Genomic DNA, 8,568 nt, shown 5'->3' with positions numbered 1-8,568 from the left:
TCAGCTGGTTGACCTTGACTAGTTTAACCGACCAGCTGTTCACCAGGCACCGGCACCCGGCTACTGTTTCGGAAGCGGTCAGACTGTTCGGAGACACGTTTTGGAGAAGCTTACTGTGTTCTGGCTGTTCTCTGTTCTTCCCGTTTCTCCATGGCTGGCTAACTCCACTACTTTCGGCAGGTAAATGTTCTTTTGCACTCTCTTAACTTATTTAGTTGGCGGTTTTTTCTCTCCCACCCAGACATATATTATCGTAGATTAGTTATAAGTAATTTATATATATTTTTGTAACTTGTGTTCCTCGTGTACGTGTTCGTGTCGCTAAGTGTTCGTTCCTGTCTTTCGTACATTCTAAAATTTGTTAATTTATTTACTTTGCCAGTTAAGTTTTCTATTTTTTGCTCTAGTGCTTTCTAACTGATCCGTTCGGCGAACGGAAATTCTTTTTTTTTTCCGTGTACACACTTTGTCTTTTTAGTGTAAGCGAAGACGGTACAGACTTTGTAATTTTTTGTTACCTCGTGTTTCGTGTTGCGTGCATATTTGGGTGGCAACATCCATGATTTCAATTTTATTATTTAATTATTGCCTTTATAGTAGCGTGAACTGATTAGAATTTAATTATTGTTATTTGGGAAATAATGTATTGTTATTATTTGGTAAATTATATAATTATTATCAGGCCTACCTTACAATTAATATTTAATAGCAAAATGTAAATTATTATAATATAATGATTAAAATCCAGCGAATTATATTTTACAAGTAAATGTTATCACGCTTAATCATTTAGTATGGCTGTCCTAGCCTATGTAATATTTAATATTGGCACCAAGTAGTGCATCTTAAAATACTTGGTGTCTTGAGGTATTTTTGGGAAATAGTCTTCTGATACTTAAAAGGTACTGTTAGTTACAGATTGTTATTTTTTTTTTAATTGTTAAATTTAAATATTTTATTATACTTTGTGGCAAACATAATTAAGTTTTTATTATTTCTCGGGTTGTAGTAAAGTTGTTCTGAATATCTACTGGTTATGTTGGGGATTCTATAGGGTCCCCGTGAGTGCCGTCAGCGGGACTGATGCGGCGAGTCTGCCCACAGCACTGAAGCCAACTGAATGCCCGCGCCCTGCCAGCGCTATTGGACCGGCATCCAACCGGAGTGTAGTGCTCCCATTAATTTCTTCTGGAACAAGGTTGGATCAGAAATGTTTTTTACTTCTTATACCACTTGCGAGGACTGGGGTGCAGGGAGCGCTGCCAGATGTTAGATCTGGAGGAGGGCCAGTACCTAGCCAGTATTTATTTAGTTTAGTTACATGACCTGAAGGGGAGGATTTCATCTTTAATTCGGATTCGTGGAGGCAACTAAGCCCCCGCCTCCTTCGAAAATTGGCTTTAAATATATTTTTTTTAAATTTCGGCTACAAACTTGAAACAAAATTACTTTTCAAAAATAGTGGGCCTAGAAATTCTACAACCTTTTTCCTCCCCTCAGTTCATAAAAATTACCTGTTAAAAATTTTTTTTATATTTACCACCGCCGTACCTGATATATGTTATTTATAGACCAAATTTCTATTTATTGTGTTATTAATATTATATTATTTATTTATTATGTTATTGTTATTATTGGAATTTTATTTTATTGTTGTTATTTAGTTTTTTAAGTTACGCGGTTGCACCGTGGTGCTGAAGTAATTGTAATTTGCATGGAAATGTTTGCCACCTATTAATTATATATCTTTTACTCGAAAATCTTGTCTCTTTGTCTATCTTCCCACTAGTGGCATGTGATTTTTTTTTAATGATTTGCTCCGAGTTTGGGAGGGGCGCGCTTCCGAGGCCTCCTGTCTATTTCGCTTACTCGGAACAAAATGGTAGCAGAGCGTGGTTACGTGTTTTTACCCTCTGCGGGCCCGGGGTTTTTGTTTTGCCACTGGTGGTGAGAGGCGCGAGTTGAAGTTAGTTTGTGACTTCCTGCGCCTGTGCCGTCTCGCTGAGCTATTTTTCGCTGATTTACAGGAAGTGTGTGAACTTATTTATTTTCTGATTATTGTTACTTGTGTGTTTTTGTTATATCTTGTCTTCGTTGTTTTTCTTTCTGGTTTTGTTCTGGTACGGCGTAGTGTTTTGCTGTGGTATTTTTGGTTTCGCTGCCGTGTTTCGTGGACGGCAGGAATTCTGGGGACCCTGCTGAGAGTGTTGTTTCACTGCGTTCACTTGTCGCCTTAGTTATTGATTTGTTAGTTGTTGACTTCGAGTCAGTGTGTGTTACTTGTTAGTCTGTGTCATTTATTTATTTATCATGCCTGTCTCTCTGGTGCCTGAATACTTGCTGAAGGAGGATCTCCATTTTGAGTTGTTGGCTCGTGGGCTTTAATCCGGGTTCCGACTGCGAGTCCATGCGGAAGCAACTGCGTGATAATATGGAACTGGACACGACCTGGCCTAGAGATTTGACGTTCCAGAAGCAGAGGCCTATTTTGGAGGCTAAGTTGGAGACTTTTGAAAATAGTCAGGAGGACTGGTTGGAGTCGCCGCCTACTGGCCGAGAGAGGGCTAGGTATTTGTCCCGGCTTACCCATCTACATATGAGGCTGTCGCTACTTAGAGCCAAGCTTACCAGTTCTAGTGATAAGGAGTGGGTTGGAGGAACGCGTCACCTTGTTTGACGGCCTGCTGACTGTACTCGAGAGGGACGAGGGGGCAAAGGCTCCTGAAAAAAACTTTGTCTGCGATTGACTCTGCTGCGGCTGTTAAGGGTGAATGCCGGATCCCTGGGTCAGTTGTTGCTGATTTTGATGTGGGCGTGGCGTCGGGGGTGTCTGGTGTGGACGGGGCCCGGGGCCTGTGACCCAAATGCCTGCTGGATCTGGGGGACTGGGGACTGTGGTGACGGGATCCTTTGTTCAGTATCACAAGCTTCCGAACCCACTTACCCCCCGTTGCTGCAGCGACTACCAACGGTGGATGGTCTAGATACTGAAGCCTTGCTGCGGTTTCTTTCTGAGATCCTGCGACTGCATGACTTGCCTGGTCTTCAGGGAGCGAGCTTCCTGCATGTCATCTCTCCGTTTTGTAGGCCACCTTTGGGTGACTGTCTGGTTCGAGTTCTCCAGAGGGGTGGTACCCTGGATGATTTTCATAGGGAGGCATTGGATTTCTTTGTTCCTGGTCAGTTGAGGGAACGTCTCCGTGTGGAGAAATTCTTTAGGCCTCAGGGCAACGGAGAGAGTTTGGCAAAGTTTGTGGCCGAGGTGAGGGACACTGATAGGGTGTTAAGGCTCAATATCCCCGAAAGTACTGTGGTCACCACCATTCTTGAGGGTCTCAATCCTGAAGAGAGGTCCCGTCTAGTTTTTGCTGGTCGCCCTTCCACCTTTTCTGAACTGGACCGTCTGTGCATTGCTTCGCGCAGCGTGCAGTTTGCTGACCGGCAGAGGGCGGAGAGGAACAATCATCGTTCCATCCAGCCCTCCAGGGCTGTCACGGCCGTACAGAATCCCGTGGATGGGCCACATCACTCTGGTGGGCTTCATCCACCCATCTGCTATGCCTGTGGTGAACGAGGTCATACTCGTCGGGAGTGTCCTAGGAGATATCGCACTGGTCCAAAAAAACTAGATCAAAGGGGGGTTTTCTCTGAAGTTCCCCCGAGGTCTAAGAAAAAATTTCAAAAAAATAGTACCTGTGCGAAAAAATTTGATTAATAGTTTGGACACTACGAGCCTAGCAGAAAAGGGAAAACCTACGGCTTAGGACAGCATCTTCGGTGTGCCCTTATATCAATATCTTAGTGGGAGACTCAGTGCATAAGGCCCTAGTTGATTCCGGGTCAGCCTGTAGCCTCATCTCTTCCCGTCTTTTTGAAGCCATTTCAAGGTTAGGTTTGGTGAAGCACACCGAGGAGTCTTCTTTAACTTGCTGGACTGCTTCTAATTCCCCTCTTCCAATTTCGAAGAAGGCTTCAATCAAGTTTAAGGTTGAATATTTTTCATGGGTGTGGAGCTTCCTTGTGGCCCAGGACCTGAGTATGGATTGTATTTTGGGGGCGGATTTTATTCAAAAGACTGGTTTGGTGCTGGATCTTCAGGCGGGCCAGTCTTATTTCAAATTCAATCGGCGAGTGTCAGTCCCCTTTTCTGAGAATTTCAAATCGACATCGCAGGTTGGTGAGGTGGAGTGTGTGAGGAAGGTTCTGCCCCTGGGGACCCGTTCGGTCACTTGGATGAGGAGCAAGCTGGGGTTCTCCGTGAGCTTTGCTCAAGATTTCCGGAGGTCCTCACACCCAAGCTCGGTTCTACCCATCTTATTGAATATGAAATTCGTCTGACTGACACTCAGCCAGTACGCTCCCACCCATACAAGTTGGCTCCTCCAAAGATGGAGGTTATGCGTGGTATCATCAAGGATCTCTTGGATCAAGGAGTTATTGAGCCCTCAAACTCATCGTATGCCAGTCCAGCGTTCTTGGTTCCAAAGCCTAATGGAAAACATCGTATGGTGGTTGACCTAAGAAAACTTAATGCCAAAATTGAAATAGACTCAGTGCCTCTCCCCGATCTCCATTCTGCTTTTGATTGGTTCGGTAAGGCCAAATTTTTCACTATATTTGATTTGAACCAAGCCTATCACCAGATTCCGTTGAAGAAGGAATCACGTCCTCTGACGGCCTTCTGTGTTCCGTGGAATTTGTATCAGTACCGATCTGTGCCTATGGGGCTAGCTGTGGGGGCCCAAACGTTAACTAGGTTGCTTGACTCCATCTTCCACGATGTGAAGTTCAGGTATGTCTTTAATTATCTTGATGACCTTCTGGTCTACAGTGAGTCTTTCACGGAACACGTTAAACATCTTGAGGAGGTATTGGTTAGGTTGGGTAGGGCTGGCCTTACAGTCAATCCGGAGAAGGTGTCTTACGCCAAGTCTGAAATATCGTTTCTCGGTCACCTCGTGTCGTCTAGGGGTGTATCTATAGACCCTGCCAGGACCCAAGGCATTCGGGATTTCCCTCCTCCGAAGGATGCCAAGGGTGTTGCCAGATTCATAGGCATGGTTAATTTGTACCGTAGGTTTATTCCTGACTTTGCCGAGGTGGCCGCCCCTCTGAACGCCTTAAGAAGGAAAGACGCAAAGTTCGTTTGGGGGTGAAGATCAAGAACGTGCTTTTCAACTGCTTAGGGAGGCCATTATCCAACCTCCTGTGCTGCGAATACCGGACTTTAGTAGGCCCTTCATCTTGCAGACTGACTCCTCATCCTGTGCTGTAGGAGCTGTGCTTTCTCAAGAATTCGACGGCGCTCGGCAACCTATCGCTTTTGCATCTAGGACTTTGACCCTTCAGGAAAAAGAAATCTTCTATTTATGAGCTGGAGTGTCTGGCGGTCGTTTTCGGCATGGATAAGTTTCGGAGGTTCCTAGAGCATTCCGAATTTCTGCTGGAAACTGACAATCAGGCTCTTTCCTGGCTATTGGCCCATCCTCGACAAACTCGGGAAGATTGGTCGCTGGGTTGTCAAAATTGCGGCCTTTAAATTCAGGGTGCAGCACATTCGCGGCACCCAAAACGTCGTCGCCGATGCTCTTTCTAGAATGTATCATCTACCCAGCGATCCTGTTGATTCTCAAGCACCGTTGTGTGGGACCGTGATGTTGGATTTCCCTGCTGCCTTTGAGAGTTTTGGCTCTCACCAACTTCAAGACCCCGAGTTGTCAAACATCATTGGTGAGCTCCAGGAGGGAGAAGCCCACTCTCCTTACTTCTTGTCCAAGGGTGTCCTCTGCTGTCGTGCCCGACGCGGAGGTGGTCCCAAGATTGTTCTGCCGAGTGCCCTCATACCGATGGTCTTTTCCTACTTTCATGTTTCTCCCGTGGGCGGTCATTTAGGTATTCACAAGACCATCGCTAAAATCAGAGATAAGTTTATCTGGAAGAGTATGGACAGAGACATTGCTGGTAGAGTACGAGCTTGTCATCTTTGCTCGGTCAGTAAACCAGCACAAAATACCAAATTAGGACTTCTTTCCTCCGAGGTGGCGGAGCGGCCTCTTGAAAAGGTGTTTCATTGACTATGTGGGACCCTTTCCCCGTAGCAAGTCAGGGAACACCTCCCTGCTTGTCGCTGTGGATGCTTTCTCTAAGTTTTGCTGGTTGATTCCTCTTAGGAGTGCCACGGCGTCGCTCACCGTCAAGGCACTCAAGTCCGCCCTTCTACAGAATTTTGGAGTGCCCGCCACCTTCGTCTCAGACAACGGCACACAATTCGTGTCGAGGGAGTTTCATCGCTTCTGTTTTGGGCATGGAATCAAACATGTTACTACATCTCCTTACTACCCCCAGCCTTCTCATGCTGAGCGGTTCAACCGCAATCTCAGAGCCGCCCTCATCGCTTATCACGCTGAGAAACAAACTACCTGGGATGAAAACCTGAGCTGGCTTCAGTTAGCCTTCAATTCTGCTCTTCACGAAAGTCATGATTCCACGCCTTTTCAGGTCATGTTTAGTAGTCCTCCTTCTGATCCCTTGTCTAATCTCTGGAGTCTGGATGGTCTACTACCAGTACCTGGTACTCCCAATGTAAGTGACACTTGGGAAGCCGTCAGGGTTAAGCTCCTACAGTCTAGGGAAAGGGTGAGGAGGAAATTCAATAAGGGACGTATTGCTAACCCCTTCCAGGTGGGGGATCTTGTCTTTTGTAAGGCCCATCCGGTCAGTTCGGCCGTGGATAAACGGGCAGCCAAACTTTGCTATCGGTGGACAGGTCCCCACCGGATTCTTCGTTTTCTCTCCCCAGTTACTGCTGAGTTGGTTGATCCCGTATCAGGGAGGTTGTGGCGGAAGGCCCATGTTTCTCATCTGAAGGCCTTCCGTGGTGATACCTCTGGTCATGCTCTGGATACTGGTGCGGCTGCGGGGGTGTCCGGGGACTGATCACCCCTGGTTTTCTCTGTGGTGTCGTTTTACTCTCTTTCTGTTTTCTTCTTTCTCCAAGAGAGGCGCCTCTCAAAATTTTTCAGGAGGACCGTGTTTTGTCTGCCTCCTGCTCAGGACTTCGTTTCCTGTTAGGGTTCTCGACTTCCCGTATCCTGTGCCAGAGCTTGTTGGTTCTTCTTTCAGTGGGGGAGAGGTTTTGTTTGGGGTTGCACCCTTTTTAGTGGGGGAGGTTGAGCCGGGGCTCAGTTTGGGCATTTATTTTTGTCTATTATTTTCCCACCTCGGCCACTCTTGTCAGTCGGTGGGGGAGTCACTCCGTCAAGTATTGATTTTTCTGCCTGGTTGGACTGATTGGTCGAGGTCAGCTGGTTGACCTTGACTAGTTTACCGACCAGCTGTTCACCGGCACCGGCACCGGCTACTGTTCGGAGCGGTCAGACTGTTCGGAGACACGTTTGGAGAAGCTTACTGTGTTCTGGCTGTTCTCTGTTCTTCCCGTTTCTCCATGGCTGGCTAACTCCACTACTTTCGGCAGGTAAATGTTCTTTTGCACTCTCTTAACTTATTTAGTTGGCGGTTTTTCTCTCCCACCCAGACATATATTATCGTAGATTAGTTATAAGTAATTTATATATATTTTTGTAACTTGTGTTCCTCGTGTACGTGTTCGTGTCGCTAAGTGTTCGTTCCTGTCTTTCGTACATTCTAAAATTTGTTAATTTATTTACTTTGCCAGTTAAGTTTTCTATTTTTGCTCTAGTGCTTTCTAACTGATCCGTTCGGCGAACGGAAATTCTTTTTTCCGTGTACACACTTTGTCTTTTTAGTGTAAGCGAGACGGTACAGACTTTGTAAATTTTTGTTACCTCGTGTTTCGTGTTGCGTGCATATTTGGGTGGCAACATCCATGATTTCAATTTTATTATTTAATTATTGCCTTTATAGTAACGTGAACTGATTAGAATTTAATTATTGTTATTTGGGAAATAATGTATTGTTATTATTTGTAAATTATATAATTATTATCAGGCCTACCTTACAATTAATATTTAATAGCAAAATGTAAATTATTATAATATAATGATTAAAATCCAGCGAATTATAGTTACAAGTAAATGTTATCACGCTTAATCATTTAGTATGGCTGTCCTAGCCTATGTAATATTTAATATTGGCACCAAGTAGTGCATCTTAAAATACTTGGTGTCTTGAGGTATTTTTGGGAAATAGTCTTCTGATACTTAAAAGGTACTGTTAGTTACAGATTGTTATTTTTTTTTTAATTGTTAAATTTAAATATTTTATTATACTTTGTGGCAAACATAATTAAGTTTTTATTATTTCTCGGGTTGTAGTAAAGTTGTTCTGAATATCTACTGGTTATGTTGGGATTCTATAGGGTCCCCGTGAGTGCCGTCAGCGGGACTGATGCGGCGAGTCTGCCCACAGCACTGAAGCCAACTGAATGCCCGCGCCCTGCCAGCGCTATTGGACCGGCATCCAACCGGAGTGTAGTGCTCCCATTAATTTCTTCTGGAACAAGGTTGGATCAGAAATGTTTTTTACTTCTTATACCACTTGCGAGGACTGGGGTGCAGGGAGCGCTGCCAGATGTTAGATCTGGAGGAG

Source organism: Homalodisca vitripennis, unplaced genomic scaffold, assembly GCF_021130785.1.
Source record: "Homalodisca vitripennis isolate AUS2020 unplaced genomic scaffold, UT_GWSS_2.1 ScUCBcl_5490;HRSCAF=12228, whole genome shotgun sequence".
Taxonomy (NCBI): Eukaryota; Metazoa; Arthropoda; class Insecta; order Hemiptera; family Cicadellidae; genus Homalodisca; species Homalodisca vitripennis.
Note: the sequence above shows the minus strand (reverse complement) of the source record.